The 15,822-nt window shown below is 30.8% G+C and overlaps 1 pseudogene; it reads right to left on the bottom strand.

Annotated features, from left to right (window-relative positions):
* Positions 1-15,822, bottom strand: part of LOC111274422 (uncharacterized) — a 94,737-nt pseudogene that overhangs the window by 9,346 nt on the left and 69,569 nt on the right.

The raw sequence follows: 15,822 nt of genomic DNA, 5'->3' as shown, positions 1-15,822 counted from the left end.
CCCAACCAACAAAAAATCAAAAGAGACCAAGGAATGATCAAGAAAAATTATCCATCCCTATTTCTTACCTTTTACCTTGCTAATAGAAGGTCGATATCTCACTCTTGTGCCTCTGAAAACAACACCAAATCCATTGTCAAGGAGTTATAATCCTAACGATAAATGTGATTACCATATGGGGGCAATTGGTCACTTAATTGAAAAATACAGGCAGTTGAAAGAAAAGGTTGAAGATCTTATCAAGAATGGTATTCTGACTCTAGAGGCAATAAAATAATGGAAGTTGTTGACTCCATTCAATTGTCAAATATGAAAAGTTGAGATGAAGAGGGAGGTTTCAAGTTTTGAAAATCAAGATAGGATGATTTCTTTTTGATTTTTTACTGTATATGTATGACATGTGCATTATGTCTCTAGAAGTTATCTAACTTATTTTAGAAGAATTGAATGCTTTGGATCTTTTTTATTTTCTCTTTATGCATTTGTTTGAATAAAAGTCCCACATAAGTAACTTAAAAAAAAAAAAAAAAAAAAAAACAAAAATAAGAGAAAAAGAAGTTTTATTTTGCAATAAAGATAGAATGATTCTTAAAGGAAATGGTGATTACTATTAGGAAAAAGCTCATCAAATACCTCCACACCTTTTTAAATACTTTCATGTCCCTAATCACTTAAATGATTGGACTCATAAACCATAACCTTTCAGGGAATGTGAGTTTGAGTTCAGACCTTAAAGGGCCGATAATCTTTTCTTGGGTAAAAAACAAAAGAGATTAATTTTGAAAGTTTGTTTTGAATTTCAAAAATTAGATACTCTTTTAAATTTTTAATTAATAATTCAATGTGTGTTAAAATTTTTCTATGACCATAGATACAAAAACACTTGAGCCTTTTTCTTAAATAACATTTGTTCCATGTCTTAAGGCACATTGAAAAAAAGAAAAAAGAATCCCTTTCTGCCTAAAAAAATTTATTTCATACCTTTATACCTTTTCTCTTCCTTTCATCAAGAAAATGCCAAAAACTTTTAAAGCCCAAAAAGCCTTTTTGAACTATACAATCGATCCTATATGACTTGATCGTTGTTAGAACCTTGAGTAAAAAAAAAAAGATGAGGCATAAAAAAATAAAAACAAAAAAAACAAAAAAAAAACAAAGTAAAAAAAAAAAGAAAAAAACAAACAAAAAGGACATATTCAATGATTTGCTTTTCTAGCCAAGTGATCATGTTTGAAATGATGAATGGTTATATTTCTCTATCCTTCTCATACATAAAAATTATCCATTTGCTACCCATTTGAGCCTATTAAATTTTTTGTTCCAAAATAAACCTTAGTCAAGGATCATTTTTTACATTAAAGGGTAAAATTAGGATACATTCAAGATTAACTTCAAGAAAAGTATCCGATATTGAAAACGTCTAACCTGCCCCTCGAAGGTGAAAGTTTGGGGTAAAAAGTGAACAAGGCTTCAATTGAAATTTCAAGATTCAACAAAGTGAATAGCCAAAAATGAAGTTAAATATTTCTAAGGCAAAACAAAGAAACCTTAGAGATAAGAATCTGAAGCTTCAATTAGAATTAAAAAAAAAATCAAATAAAAAAAAGAGAAAATATGTACCTTGAAAATGAAAATTCAAGGAAAAAAAAAAGGGTGAGTAAAGTTGCTTAAATTAAAGCCAAATGTTTCAAAAAAAAAGAGGGCAAAAGAAGAAGGTCAGAGAATGCTCATCAGGATCTTTGGCCTAATCACCCTGAATAACATATTTTAAGCCTATTTATCCATTCTTTCAGAACCTTTAACCTTGGCCTACATTACATACCCTAAAAAGCCCATTTTGATCAAATGTGGATACTTGGATTGAAGAGCAATATCTTTGAATTTGTATATACTTGTTGAATTTTTCGTTGATATAAAATATAGCTTTAAGGTGAAAACCCCAAAAAGGCAGTTTAGAGCTAAAGTCATTTTTGAGGCCTCATAATGAATTTTAGAATTCCAAGATTTTATCCGAAATAAAAAGTCTCGATACAACGCCTTTTGAAGGATCAGTACCCATTAAAGACCTTCCTTTTTAAACAAAAAAAAAAAAAGCCAGCCTTATCTTCTTTTCAAATCTTGTTTGAAAAGTAATTGCTAGTTTTGACTCACATTGGAGTACCACGTTTTCAATAAAAGAAGTGTTTTAAAAAATTATCTCTTTTGTGAGCCCAAGAGAAATCCTTGCAACCCTCGCCGAGCCTTACATGAAATATGCCATCAGTGAAAAAAATTGAATTGTCAATTACCTCACCCATGGGCCTCCCAAATAGTAATCATCAATTTTCAAAAGATTCAAAAGTCTTGAGTTTTAAATTTTTTCATTCAATTGCAAAGATACTTTATGTGGGGCAATTTTTGATCACTTTTATTGAAGCATTTTGTACATAATACTGAGATCATTTTTTTGGTGAAAATGAAACAATGAAAATTTAAACAAAAAATTTTTAAAAAAAAAGGAAGGGCAAGAAAAGTCATTGCATTTGCATCGTTTGCATCTGCATCACAAGAAAGACATTCACATTTGAATCACTTGCATTGGCATTTGTATAAGACATTTGCATCCACACCATAAGAAGAATTTGTGTTTGCATCATGGCATCTATATTCTAAGAAAAGGTATTTGTAGGGGCATCTACATGAAAAGAACATTGTCATTTGCATTGTGAAAAAGTCAAATGTATCAAGCATTTGCATTCTTACGTTGGCATTGACATTTCCATTAGCATCATTTAATGAGAATAGACATTTGTATCATGTTTGCATTTATCAACTTTGTAAGTATTAAAAACAAAAAAAAGGGGCATGTTTTAAAGTTTTAAAGTCTCTATTTAAGAGGAACCGTTCTCAATCAAGATTTCAAAGCCTCTGTTTAAGAGGAATCAATTTCAATCAAGATTTCAAAACCTCTATTTAGAGGGAACCTTCCTCAGAAAAGACCTTTAGAGTCTCAAAAATCTCTAATCAGGCGAAAGCCATGTTTTAAAAGATTTTTAAATTTGTAAAGTTTCATTGCCTCTGATTATGAGGAGCATTCAAAGATTTTGAGATTTGTAAGACCTCTGGGCATAATCTCTAAAAGTCTCTGCGCACAACTTTCAAGATTAAAAGATTTTCAAATTTTTAAAGTTTCATTGCCTTTGATTATGAGGAGCATTCAAAGATTTTGAGATTTGTAAGACCTCCGGACATAATCTTTAAAAGCCTCTGCGCATGACTTTCAAGGTTAAAAGATTTTCAAATTTTTGAAGTTTCATTGCCTCTGATTATGAAGAGCATTCAAAGATTTTGAGATTTGTAAGACCTCCGGACATAATCTCTAAAAGCCTCTGCGCACGACTTTTAAGATTAAAAGATTTTAAAATTTTTAAAGTTTCATTGCCTCTGATTATAAGAAGCATTCAAAGATTTTGAGATTTGTAAGACCTCCGGGCATAAATTCAATTCGTGGTGTTATCCCAATCAATTCTTTATCTTTCGACTTGTGGTGTTATCCCAATCGATTCTATATGACCTCCGGGCATAATTTTGATTCGTGATATTATCTCGATCGATTCTTTATCTTTTAACTCACGGTGTTATCTTAATCGATTCTGTAAGACCTCCGGATATAATGTCTAAGACCTCCTAGCATAATTTTGATTCACTGTGTTATCCCGATCGATTTTTTATTTTGACTTGCAGTGTTATCCCGGTCAATTCTGTAAGACCTCCGGGCATGATTCTGTAAGACCTCCGGACATGATTTCTAAGACCTCTGGGCATAATTTTGATTCGCGGTGTTATCCCGATCGATTCTTTATCTTTCGACTTATGGTGTTTCCCAATCAATTCTGTAAGACCTCCGGGTAGGATGTCTACGACCTCTGGGTAGGATGTCTAAGACCTCCGGGCATAAATTCAATTCGCGCTGTTATCCCGATCGATTTCTTATTTTTCAACTTACGGTGTTATCTCAATCAATTCTGTAAGACCTCCGGGTATGATTTGTAAAACCTCCAAGCATAAATTCGATTCGTAATGTTATCTCGATCAATTCAATATTTTTTGACTTACGATGTCATCCCAATCGTTTTGTGTTTTAAAAAAAAAATCATGATTTACTTTCGGACAAAATCATTGTCTTTGTCTTTGCCCTATTTCTGATTCTTAGTAATCTGTAAAGAAGGACAGCTGTAGACATCAATTTTATCCGGGTCTACTGTTTTCATTTCAGTATAATATTAATAATTTTAATAATAATAATAAATAAAATAATTATTAATTATATAAAAAATAAACAAAAAAATAAAAAAACAAAAAGTAAGGTGGCTGGCGTTGCTGCCGCCCCCGACCAGCCACCTTACAGCCTTCTGACCAGCCCCTTGTCTACCTACGCTCACCAGCCTACAGCCATCTACAGCCACCCTACAACCACCCAGATCCCCTTTTGAACCCATTCAAAAACTCTCAACTTCTTCCCCTTCAAGCTCTCGGACCCCCTCTAAAAAAACTCTTGAACCCTTCTTTTCGAAGCCTCTCTTTCGGAACCCCTTTGGAAAACCTCTAGACATACTACCCTCGGCACCCTCTCATTTTAAGCATAGACACCAAACCAAACCTCTTCTTTTAACAACCTCAAACAGAACTCATACCAACAAAAAAAAAAACACAAACAGAAAATAGAAACAAAAAGACACACATAGTCTTTCCCGCAAGGAGGAACCCAGCGCCAAAGCTACTTGTAAAAGCAAAAAAAAAAAAAAACAATCACATTAATCTTGTTTCAACAAAACAAAATAAAAAAAAAGAAAAAAAAAGAGAAGAACAGAACACTTTGAACCCCGATCTACATCGATCGGGGTCGTTTCCGGTGAAGAGGAGATCGGATCTGGAAAGATCACGTCGAAAGCAGCTTTCTAGTTATTTTTAAAGTTTTCGAGCATCGACGACGGTGGAGCAGGCAACGGCCAATGCGGTGCTCAGGCGGTTGGATGGTAAGACGGCCGGACCTCTCCCCAGAGCCCTCTTTCCCTTTTTTTCCCCCTCTTAAACAAAAATGAGCCCTAAAAAAAACTGACTTTTATAGAAAACATTAAAAGCAAAACGACATCGTTTTAAGCATAGGACCAAAACGGTGTCGTTTCAAGCCAAGGAGGATCCGTGTGTTGACCCGAATCCGACCCGAGATCCGTGTAACCCGACCCAACGACCCCTTCAACCAGCCTTGAACTGGTTCAAATGAATTGCCAGTGATCTGAACCATTGGTCACCCGAACCGTTGACTGAACTATCGAATCGGTCAGATTGGCCCAGACCAGCGTTGATCGGACCATTGACCGGTCTGGTTCAAGTAAAAAAAAATTTTTTTCTAATTTTTTTATACTATTATTTTTGTTATTTTAAGTTTTTATATTTATGCATGAAAAATTTTTAAATTTGTTATAATAAATGTCTCATTGTTTTAATAATAATAAAAATGAAAACGATTAAAAATATATATTAAAAATGTTCAAAAAATATTTATTATTATTATTTTCCATACCTAGATGTTTGAGGGAATAAAAAATATTTTTCTAAAAAATAATTTCACCTAGATGTTAAGGAATTATTATTAATAAATTTTCATTAAAAAAATATAAGAAAATTTTAAATTAATTTTCAAAAATCATTAAAATCAAACTTGCTTCGAAAATCTACCTAAATGTTGGAGATTTTTAGAGATGTTCGCATTTTCTTAAAAACAAAACCTTAAACACTAATTCTTAATTTTCAAAATCCTAGGTTTCTAAAACCCCTAAAATCCAAAACCCCCCCAAAATCCAAAATCTCAAACCTTTAAACTCTTAAATCCAAACCCCAAAATCTAAAATCCAAAATCCATAAAATTCAAACCCTTAAATAAAAGCCCCAAACCTCAAAACCCTAAACCTTTCATATCCTAAAATTCAAGCTTTAAAACCCTCTAAACCTTCAAAACCTCTACCCAAGCCCTTACTCAAAACCTCCTAAAAATCCTAAGGACACGTGTGAAAATTTCATTTGAAGCAATTTGTTCCCGAATGTCACCTAGATGATGGGGTATTTAGGAAATTTTACTTCGTTAAGTATTTTCACACGATTTCGTAATTCATAGTAATAATAAAATTAATAAATAAAAAGTATGATAGTAAATTGAGATCTTAAATATAAACAGTCGCACCTAAGCTCTACCTAGATGTTGGAGAGTCGAGGTGGTCTCATTATACTTAAGAATCCAACTCTTAAATTGCATTTCGTTTTACATTACATTCATTAGCATATATATGTTAGCATGTTATCATTGATAATTGTCTGCATTATTCTCTCTTTAATTTACTGTTCGATGATAAAATATTTTATAATAAAAAAAATAATACTTTAAAAAAAAAATTTTTGTGATATTATAAAATAAAATAAAATAAACATTCCGAAAGAAATAATTCTTGGTATTCTGCCTAGATGTTGGAGAGTCACTAACAATTATTTTCTATAAAGATTGTTATTTCATTTTAAGGATTATTGTATTAAATCTTAAGCAAAGAGACTTATTTTAGATTCTACCTAGATATTGGAGAATTTTAAGATAATTCTTTAACTAAAAGATTTTCTAAATAGTTCTAAATAAAAATTTTTAGCAAAATTTTATTTTTCTAAATGAAGGGAATTAATGTTAAATTTAAAATTAAAACCATTTTTATCTAATACCGAAAATAGCGCGTAATTAAATGGTACCAATTTATGGCCGTTGTAGGGGTGCTAATCCTTCCCCACGCGTAAGCGACTCCCAGACCCAACCTGATTTTTCATAGACCAAAATTTATCTTTTTGATAAACTTTAAACCTGTTTTTATAGTTTTATTAAAAAGATAAACTTTTAGGTGGCCAATCACACCATAACAAAGATTGGTGGCGATTCTTTTTAATTTTTTTATTTTTAAAATACATTTTACGTCTGACGGTCTCAAAACCATTACGATACCACCTACAACAAAGAAAGACAAGAAAGAGGTTAGTGGCTGGCCAAAAAAGAAAAAAGAGGTACATGTGCAATAGAAAAAAAGAAAAAAGATAAAGAGTATTGAGACTTAGGGAGGATAGGTTTGAGGAGGATAAAAAGGGGACTCTTGAAAAAAAAAATTTTTTTAGAATTTAAGAGAAGAAGCCAAAAGCCAAAAAAAAAAAAAAGGCAACCAAAAAATGCTTGTATGCGTTGAGGGTGAAAAAAAAAGAAAATCCTAAAACCAGTAGTAAACTAAAGCAAAATAGAACATAAAAAAAATTTGTAGCAAACAGAAGAGATGTAAGCATGTAGTAGAAGATGGGAAAGGTAAACAAAAAAAGATAGAATAAGGGTAAAGTGAAAGGAGACATTCAATATAGCAAACAAAAAGAGAGACAAGAAGTAGAAACGGGCAAAAATATAAAATTGAAAGTAGCAAGAAAACAGTAAAAAAGTAAACAAAATACTAAAAAAAAAAGGAAAAGAGTAGAAAGAAGAAGTTGGAACATGAAGCATTTGGCAACAAATTTGAAAAAAATGAAAGGTACCATTCTGTAACTTTTTTTTTCTTTTTCATGGAAATGTGAAGTTTACTTCTTTTACTCCATATTTTTTTTGCTTATGCATAGTTTTCTTTTCTATGTGATAATTGAAGCTTATAAAAAGAAAACAAAAAAGTTCATAGCTCTTCCTCGATGATTGGCGTAAAAACAACATGATAGCTTTATTTAGGAAAACCTAAAACTAAGGCCAACTTACGAAGTGCCTCTTACGAAAACAAAACAAGAGTTTTTTTAACTTTCTTCTAACATCCATTAGGATATAGGTTGGTTTTCTAGTTTAATACTTTTGATTCAAAATTATGTTTTTCTATATTTTATCATATGCCATTTTCATAAGAATAAAAGAAAGAAACAAAGAATATTTGGGACTCATTTATTACTGTTCATTATTCCCATTTTATGGTTTGGCATATTTTGCTTCATTGTTTTATTTATTTACAATTTTTATTCTTCCTTTGCATGCTATGGTTTGGAAGAAATAGAAATGTTTAAAACCTTTCTATTTATATGTCTTGTTTTGGATTAGGCATATGCATTTTATAGGTCCAATCGTCTTTTTAAGTTTCTAGTGTTAGATAGGATAAGGATATGATAAATATAAAAAGTCTTTTGAAAATGGTGAGGTTGGGTTTGGCCTTACATATTTTTGGGCATGTGATTGTTATAATAAGCTTGATTACTAAGCTTGAAAATAATAATAATAATCATAGAAATAAGTAAGATAATGTTGTAGACACCATTTTATTATTATTATTTTTTTTCTTTTTTTTTTCTTTTTCTTTTTTTGGTAGTGGCTCTGACAGGCACCTACAACTATGCTGTTAGTAGCTTTGACAGCCATCAACAGCCGTTCTGACAGTTAGTGGCTGCCCTAATCCTAGGCCATCAAATCTTAGATTTTGATCTTCTTTTTGCTTTATAAATAGAGCAATGAAGCTAATAAAAAAAGGAAGAAGAAAGAGATATGCCTTGCAAAAAAAAATTTTTTTAAAAAGAAGCATTCTGCCAAAGAAAAAATAAAAAACACAGTCCCTTGAAACAGGGAACTAAGCGTCGAGAGCCCCTACAAAAAGAGAAAAGAAAATCAATCTAAAAAAATAGAATACCAAAAAAAAAGGTTTGGCCAAAACTTTGAAGGTTGATTCAGATCATTTCAGATCTTTTTCGGTTAAAAAAAGGTTGGATCTGTGTTTAAGGGGTCGATAGGAGTTTGGGGGTGAGTTTTGCCATTTTTTGATGATCGACATGACAGTCAAAGTTCGCTGCTGGCAAGTAGCACGACGATCGTCATGGCTGACAACCACCGACCCCTGACCTGTCTAAAAGAAAAGAATAAGAGAGATTTTTTTTTTGGAGAGGGGGAGAAATGAAGTAAAAAAAATTTGACTTTTATATAAATTGCCAATAGCCAAAATGATACCTTTCAATAAGGACGAAAACAATGTCATTTTAGCCTAACAAGATCCACATGTCAACCTGAGACTTGACCCGAGGTTCGCGTAGCTCACCCACGACCTGCTTCTTTATTTGACTTTTGATTGGTCTAGATGAACAGGCACATATTGAACCAAACTGATGTTGAAATGGACCAGACCAGACAAAACCATCGAACCGCTAACCGATCTGGTTCAAGTTTTATTTTTGAATTATTTTTTATATATATTATTTTTATTGTTTTAAAATTTATTATTAGTATTTATACATATTAAAAAGGTTTAAATTTGTTAGAGTAATTTTTTGTTGAAATAATATAAATAAATAATGAAATACATAATTAAAATTTTTTATAATTTTTATTTTTTTAAAATAATAAATTTGAAAATAATAACAAATGCAAGAAAAAAAAAATTTTTATCTAACGATGAGATTCAAAGATACTCCAAGTGGTGATACCTACGAAATCTTTAGATGAGATTTTTTAAATACTACCAGTGTATTGGAGTATTTATAAAAAATTTTCAATACAATAAAAATTTTCCTTTTCTATTAATAAAGAATAAAATTAACTAATAAACTAAAAATAAAGTGATAAAAATTGAGAAAAATAAAATTTTATCCAATGACGGGATTCTAAAAGTATTCCAAGTAGAGATGATTTATGAAATCCCTAGATGAGAAGATTTTTTAAAATATTATCAGTGTATTTAAATATTTATAAAAAATCTTCAATATAATAAAAATTTCTTTTTTCTTTAAAAACTTAAATAATAATAAAAAGATAATAAAAATCAATAATAAAATGTGTGCATTAACATATTAGTATTTTTTGCATTACATAGATTTTACGATAAACAAATTTGAATCTCCGAGAATAAGATTCTAAGGTATTCCGAAAAGTTATGCCTAAGAAATCTCTAAGTGAGAAGAAGTTCTTCTAATGTTACCAATGTACTGGAATATTTTAAGAATTTTTTCAATAAAAAGGTTCTAATTTATTTTTGAATAAAAATGAAACAATAAATAATAAAAGGTATGAAAAAGAAAAAACCAAAATTTCAATAAACAAATAAAATTAAGAAGATTATTTTTAAACACCAAAAATAAGACTATTTTTTATCAAAATCAATAGATAACAAGTAATTAATTGGTAACATTTTAAAAGGGTACTATGAGGGTACTAATCTTTCCCCACACATAACCGATTCTCGAACCCAGATTGGTTCGTAGACCTCAAAATTACCCTTTTAATAAATTTTAAAATTTTATTAAAAGGATATGTTTCAATAAGTGGCCAATCGTACCTAGCCAAAAAAGATTGGGGGTGACTCCGTTTTTCATTTTTTCTTCTTTTCATTTATAAATTCATCAGGCGGACACAACCATTATAACAGCTTGGTGACTCTATTAGGGATGCCATTTGTTTTCGAGAGTCAGGCCAAAATTAACTACTTGTTATCTTCAAATTTTGATTTAAATAGTCTTAATTAGTATTTAATTTTTAATTCCTAGATCTTTTTACTTTCAATAAAAAAAATAGCCAAACAAATAAAAAACAAACCAAAAAATGAAATGAAAAAATTCACACGCATTTCTTTTACTTTCCTTTTTTTTCTGTATGTATTATTCTCAATAAATTAGGAAACGTATGCACTCACAATGACACGATGCATTTCATGCATGAGCTCTATACCCTGGCTCTGTCCATTATAGGAGGAAGTAAAGTATCTACACCCTTGTGAGGTGATAACCTTTCCAATGGCAAGCAAAATTTTTACTTAAATTGAACCATTTTCGTCCTTAGCTTGTATTGGGTGAGGATCGGGGTGCCTTACTAGTCCAATATGGATGACAGTAAGCAATAATTTGAAAACCTTTAAATGCATGTCAACCCAAACCAAGCATGTAATGAGCCGTAAGATGCCAACCTTAGGTAGGGCTTTGCCCATCTTTGTTTTAGAAAATAACTAAGTCGAAAATGTGTAGGAATAAAAGTTGTGTAATAAAAAAAAACACAAAATAAAAAAAAACATTTTTAAATCTCAAACCACACACTAACTCAAATTTGTTTTCTTTTTACATAAATCATATCATACAGTTTTGCATTGAGGTATTTGCTCTAGGACATCTTTTTCTCGAGAAGTTTTTCATAGATCTCATAAAACTATAGATTTACTCAAATCTCATGTAATAAAAGTTGTATGAAATTAATGAGAATTTTTAGTTTTAAAATTTGTCCAAGAGTAAATAACTCCCACATACATTCATGCATCACGTGCACCATTTTTTTTTCAAAAAAATTAAAAATGAAAAATAAAATTTTCAACACATGCCATTCTGATTTTTTTTATTTTATGTTTAAAAGAAATTTATGGTAAAAAGGTTTAAGAATAGCTTGCCTAACAAACATTTTCGACTCAAACTACTCATCATTCATAAACACCAAATCTCAAACAAGAATCATGGAACAAGAACATGCTAGTCGATTTGAGAGGATAGAGAAGGCTCAAGAAGAACTAAAAAAAGATATTGATAAGATCATGGACATGCTCAAGAATCTTGATAAAAGAAAAGTGGTGAAAAAAAATATTAGCTTTCAAGAGCAATTACCAAACATGGTGGATCCTATTTACCTTTCAGGGTTTTAGTCGCAGTCAACCCAACCTTCTCAACCCGGAGGATATGCTTATCCTTATTCAAGAATGACATCCACACTTACTCTATGACAATTTCAAAATTTTACTAATCTTGTTATGTTGAAAAAACCACCTGAGCCAATTTTGGTTCCTGATTTGGATGATCCCAAAAAAAGAGAAAAGCTAGGAACAAAGACACCTGAGAAAGTAGAAGATACCAATGCTCAGCAATAAATGAAATTACTAGAAGAAAGACTTAGGGCTGTAAAGAGAATGGATTTTTATAGCTCCATGGACGCAACTGAGCTCTGTTTGGTCCTAAGCGTGGTCATTCCACCTAAATTCATGACTCTTAAATTTGAAAAATATGATGGCACAAAATGTCCAATGACCCATATCACCGTTTATTGTCGAAAGATAGTAGCACATGCTCATGATAAGAGCTGTTGATGCATGTATTTTAGGATAGCCTTACATGAACTACAGCCAAATGATATGTCCAACTAGACATGACTCATATTCGTTCCTAGCAAGAGCTCATAAAGACATTCCTTACATAATACTTATATGTCATGATCTAGCTCCAAATCGTCATCTTTATAAAACATAGAAAAAAGGCAATCGAAAGCTTTAAAGAGTATGCACGGAGATGGAGAGATATGGCTGCACTAGTACAAACTCCTCTCACTGAGAAAGAAATAACTATGTTGTTTATGAACACCCTGAAAGCACCATACTATGAGAGACTAATAGGCAATGCAACCAAAAACTTTATAGATATAGTGATATCAGGTGAGATTATTAAAAATGCTATAAAAAATGGCAAACTCAACGCAAGAGAGACAAGCGAAGTAAAGAAAGGTGAAACTACCCAAAAGAAAGAAAATGAAGCCTAAACAATGAATTATGTAGGGCAACAGTTTGGAGGCTTCACGTCATACCCTGTACTAGTGTACCAAACCTATTACCCTTTCATAAACAATGTTACATCCATCCCTCATCCATATCAACCACTACAATAACTATCTTATCTACCTCATTTTCAACTATCCTTTCGGACACCCACCTATCCTGCTGCACCTACCAGACCAGAATGGAGACCTAGTCTAAGTAGTAGTCCGAAAGCCTTAAGAAATGCTAAAAAAAATCACTTTTAACCTTATTCCCATACCTTACACTAAATTGTTACGCCAATTTATTCAGAATCAACTTTTGGAGCCTGTGCATTTAGAACCCCTTCAACCCCCTTACCCAAAATGATATGATCCTAATGCAAAGTGTGATTACCATAATGAAAATCAAGGCCACTCGATTGAGAACTATCCCACACTAAAATACAAGGTTAGAGATCTCATTAAAGTTGTAAAAATAAATTTTGAAACTAATAGTGATTATTGTGTCGCTAAAAACTTTTTTACCTTGATGTATTGGAAAAGAGGTGAACCAAGAGTGTTAAAGCAGTGATATGAATAATTTGGATGCAATGGACAATTAAGGAATTAAAAAATGGTTCTATGGTTTTTTTGGGAAAATGATGGTTCGTTTAGTGTTGCAAAGAGGAAGATTGATTAAAAAAAAAAGTGCCTCTTTTGTTTTTTTTTTTTTCACTTCTATATTAGACATGCATACGAATTTCATGACTTATATAAAAGTTGAATCTGAATGCTAATTGAGAAATTTTTTTTTGTCTCAAGTTTTTTTCATAATAAATAGTCTCAAAAATTTTGGTGATCATTATTATGTATCTATCCAAATAAAATATTCTTGTGTCCTTTTCATGTCTAAAAATCACTTGAAAAACTTTAATGCTTCAAAAGATACAATTTTAAACTTTGTGATACCTCTTATTAAGGCGACAAACACTGAAATGACCAATTTGGAAAAACCTTCTGAGTTCATTAAAAATCAGACAAATATATGCTTTTTTTTTCTAGATGTTGGTGAGTTGATAAGTGTCAAAACTATGCTTCAAACAAAAAGTCATAGCCATGAATACGCAAATGCACTTTTTTTCTCTAGAGGCATATTGACAAAAGAGAATGATTTCCAATTGCCCTAAAATTACCTAGTTCATGTCACTATCCAATTTGGTGATGATGTGCACAATCAGGACCTAAATAAAGCCCTTTCAATATGATTCTCATTATCACATAAACCTTGTTGACTTACGAAGATAGGATAAAGATTGGTTGTCATATGAGTTGTGAAAACAAGAAGAAAAAAAAAAGAAAAAGCAAAAGAAAAAATATTAATGGGTACATCATGCACTCTAGATATTCAAATGATCCTAAAAAGAGAAAGTGAAAAAAAAAACAAAAAAATTGATAAAAAAAATGAGAGGTGAGAAAAATAAAATTTTAATTTTCATGGAATCACTCTTCAGCACAAAGTGACTAGGCTTAAAATGACAAATGGCTGTCTTTTTTTTTTATCCTTTCACAAATAAAAAATTATCCATTTGTTACCCTTTTGAGCCTAGTGAATTCTTTCTAAATGAACCTTGATCAAGGATCATCCTCCACATTAAGGGAAAAACACAAAGAAAGATCTATTTGATAAAGTCATGCTTTGATAACAAAGGAAAAATGCCTTAAATTGTAGAAGCAAATGTCAGGCAAATTAAGTTTTAGAAGTTTTAAACATATTCCAGCAAATGTTGAAATATACAAGGAAAAAAAAAGAAGAATGAAATGATTGTATGTTTTGACTAAAGAAATAAAAGGGATGAATGCCTAAAAGAAAGTCTCTCACATGATATAAAATGATCCTTGGTCTGATCACCTTCAAACACATATTTTAGGCCTATTTATCTATTTCTTCAGAACCTCAAACCCTAGCCTATGTTACATATCTTGAAAAGTCTATTTCAATCAAACATAAATACTTGAACTGAAGAGTTTATTTCTTGTAGAGTCCTCATGACCAATTTTGCTTTTGTCCATTTTCTTTGTAAAATTTTCTCTTTCACACGAGCACTTAAGTGTACGATGAAATCGTAAAAAAAAAAAAGCAAAAAAAGAAAGAAAAATGGAAGAATGAAGCTCTAGGGTGAAAACTCGAAAATGGGCAGTCTAGAGTAAGAATGAGATTGCAACATGAAAACTCCTTGCAACCAATGATTAAGATGAGTGCAAGGGTTACCATAGAAAATCTTGGCCTTTCCTAATATGATCTTGAATTTAGCATAGTTTGTTTTGATATCTATTAAAATACCACATTATGATACTAAAAAGAGTGTCAATCTGATTTAACCACAAAAAAACGTTTCAAAAGAATTTGTTATAGAACCTGGATAAAAATTTAATTTTTCATATCAAGTTGTGAAGTCCTTTTGACAATTAATCATCCAAGCCATTTGAAAATATGAAATTGCTATTCTGTTCAGATATGTATATAATAATGATCACCATTTTTTAAGAGACTTAAGAGTTAAATAAGGTTGACAAGGTAATTTTCTTTTATGAATTAAAATAAAATGTTTTTACGGAAGGTAAATAAAATTTTCAAAAAAACTTTGAGGAAAATAAATGCCACTATAGGAAACATTTTTTTTTAATCATTTAAGTTTCACCACAATTCGATGGCTTATTTATTTTCATCAAGTTCAAGTTGATCATATGCATGTTTAATTTAAAGATGAAAAAATAGAAAGAAAAGTCGAGAAATCCAAATTATGAAGAAAGAAAGCAAAATTGATGAAATGAACAACAAGGAAAGGATTTGAAATTGAAATGAGATGAAAGATTCGAGATTGAAAGAAGAAAGCTTTGGAAATTTCAAGAAAAGAAAACTTTTGGGTAGTTACATATCTTGACTTTGGTTTTTTTAACAAAAGAAAATTTTGATCATTTGAATCTTTTGACTTTGCATTTTCATCATTAGCTTGTCCATCATTGATAGGAATGTCTACATTGGTATTTTTAGAAAAAACATTTGCATTTCATTTGCATCATTTTGAGAAAAGACATTTTCATCAATTTAAGAAAAGACACATGCATTTCATATGCATCATTTTAAGAAAAGAAATTTGCATTTCATTTTCAACATTTTGAGAGAAGACATTTACATCATAGCTGTGTTCGTCAATTTTGGAAACATTAAAGAAGAAAAGAAAAGAGTAACAAAATATTTTAAAAAATTAAGAATT

Source organism: Durio zibethinus, chromosome 17, assembly GCF_047325235.1.
Source record: "Durio zibethinus cultivar Kanyao isolate XHJ-2024 chromosome 17, ASM4732523v1, whole genome shotgun sequence".
Lineage (NCBI taxonomy): Eukaryota > Viridiplantae > Streptophyta > Magnoliopsida > Malvales > Malvaceae > Durio > Durio zibethinus.
This window is presented reverse-complemented; position numbering and strand designations above follow the sequence as displayed.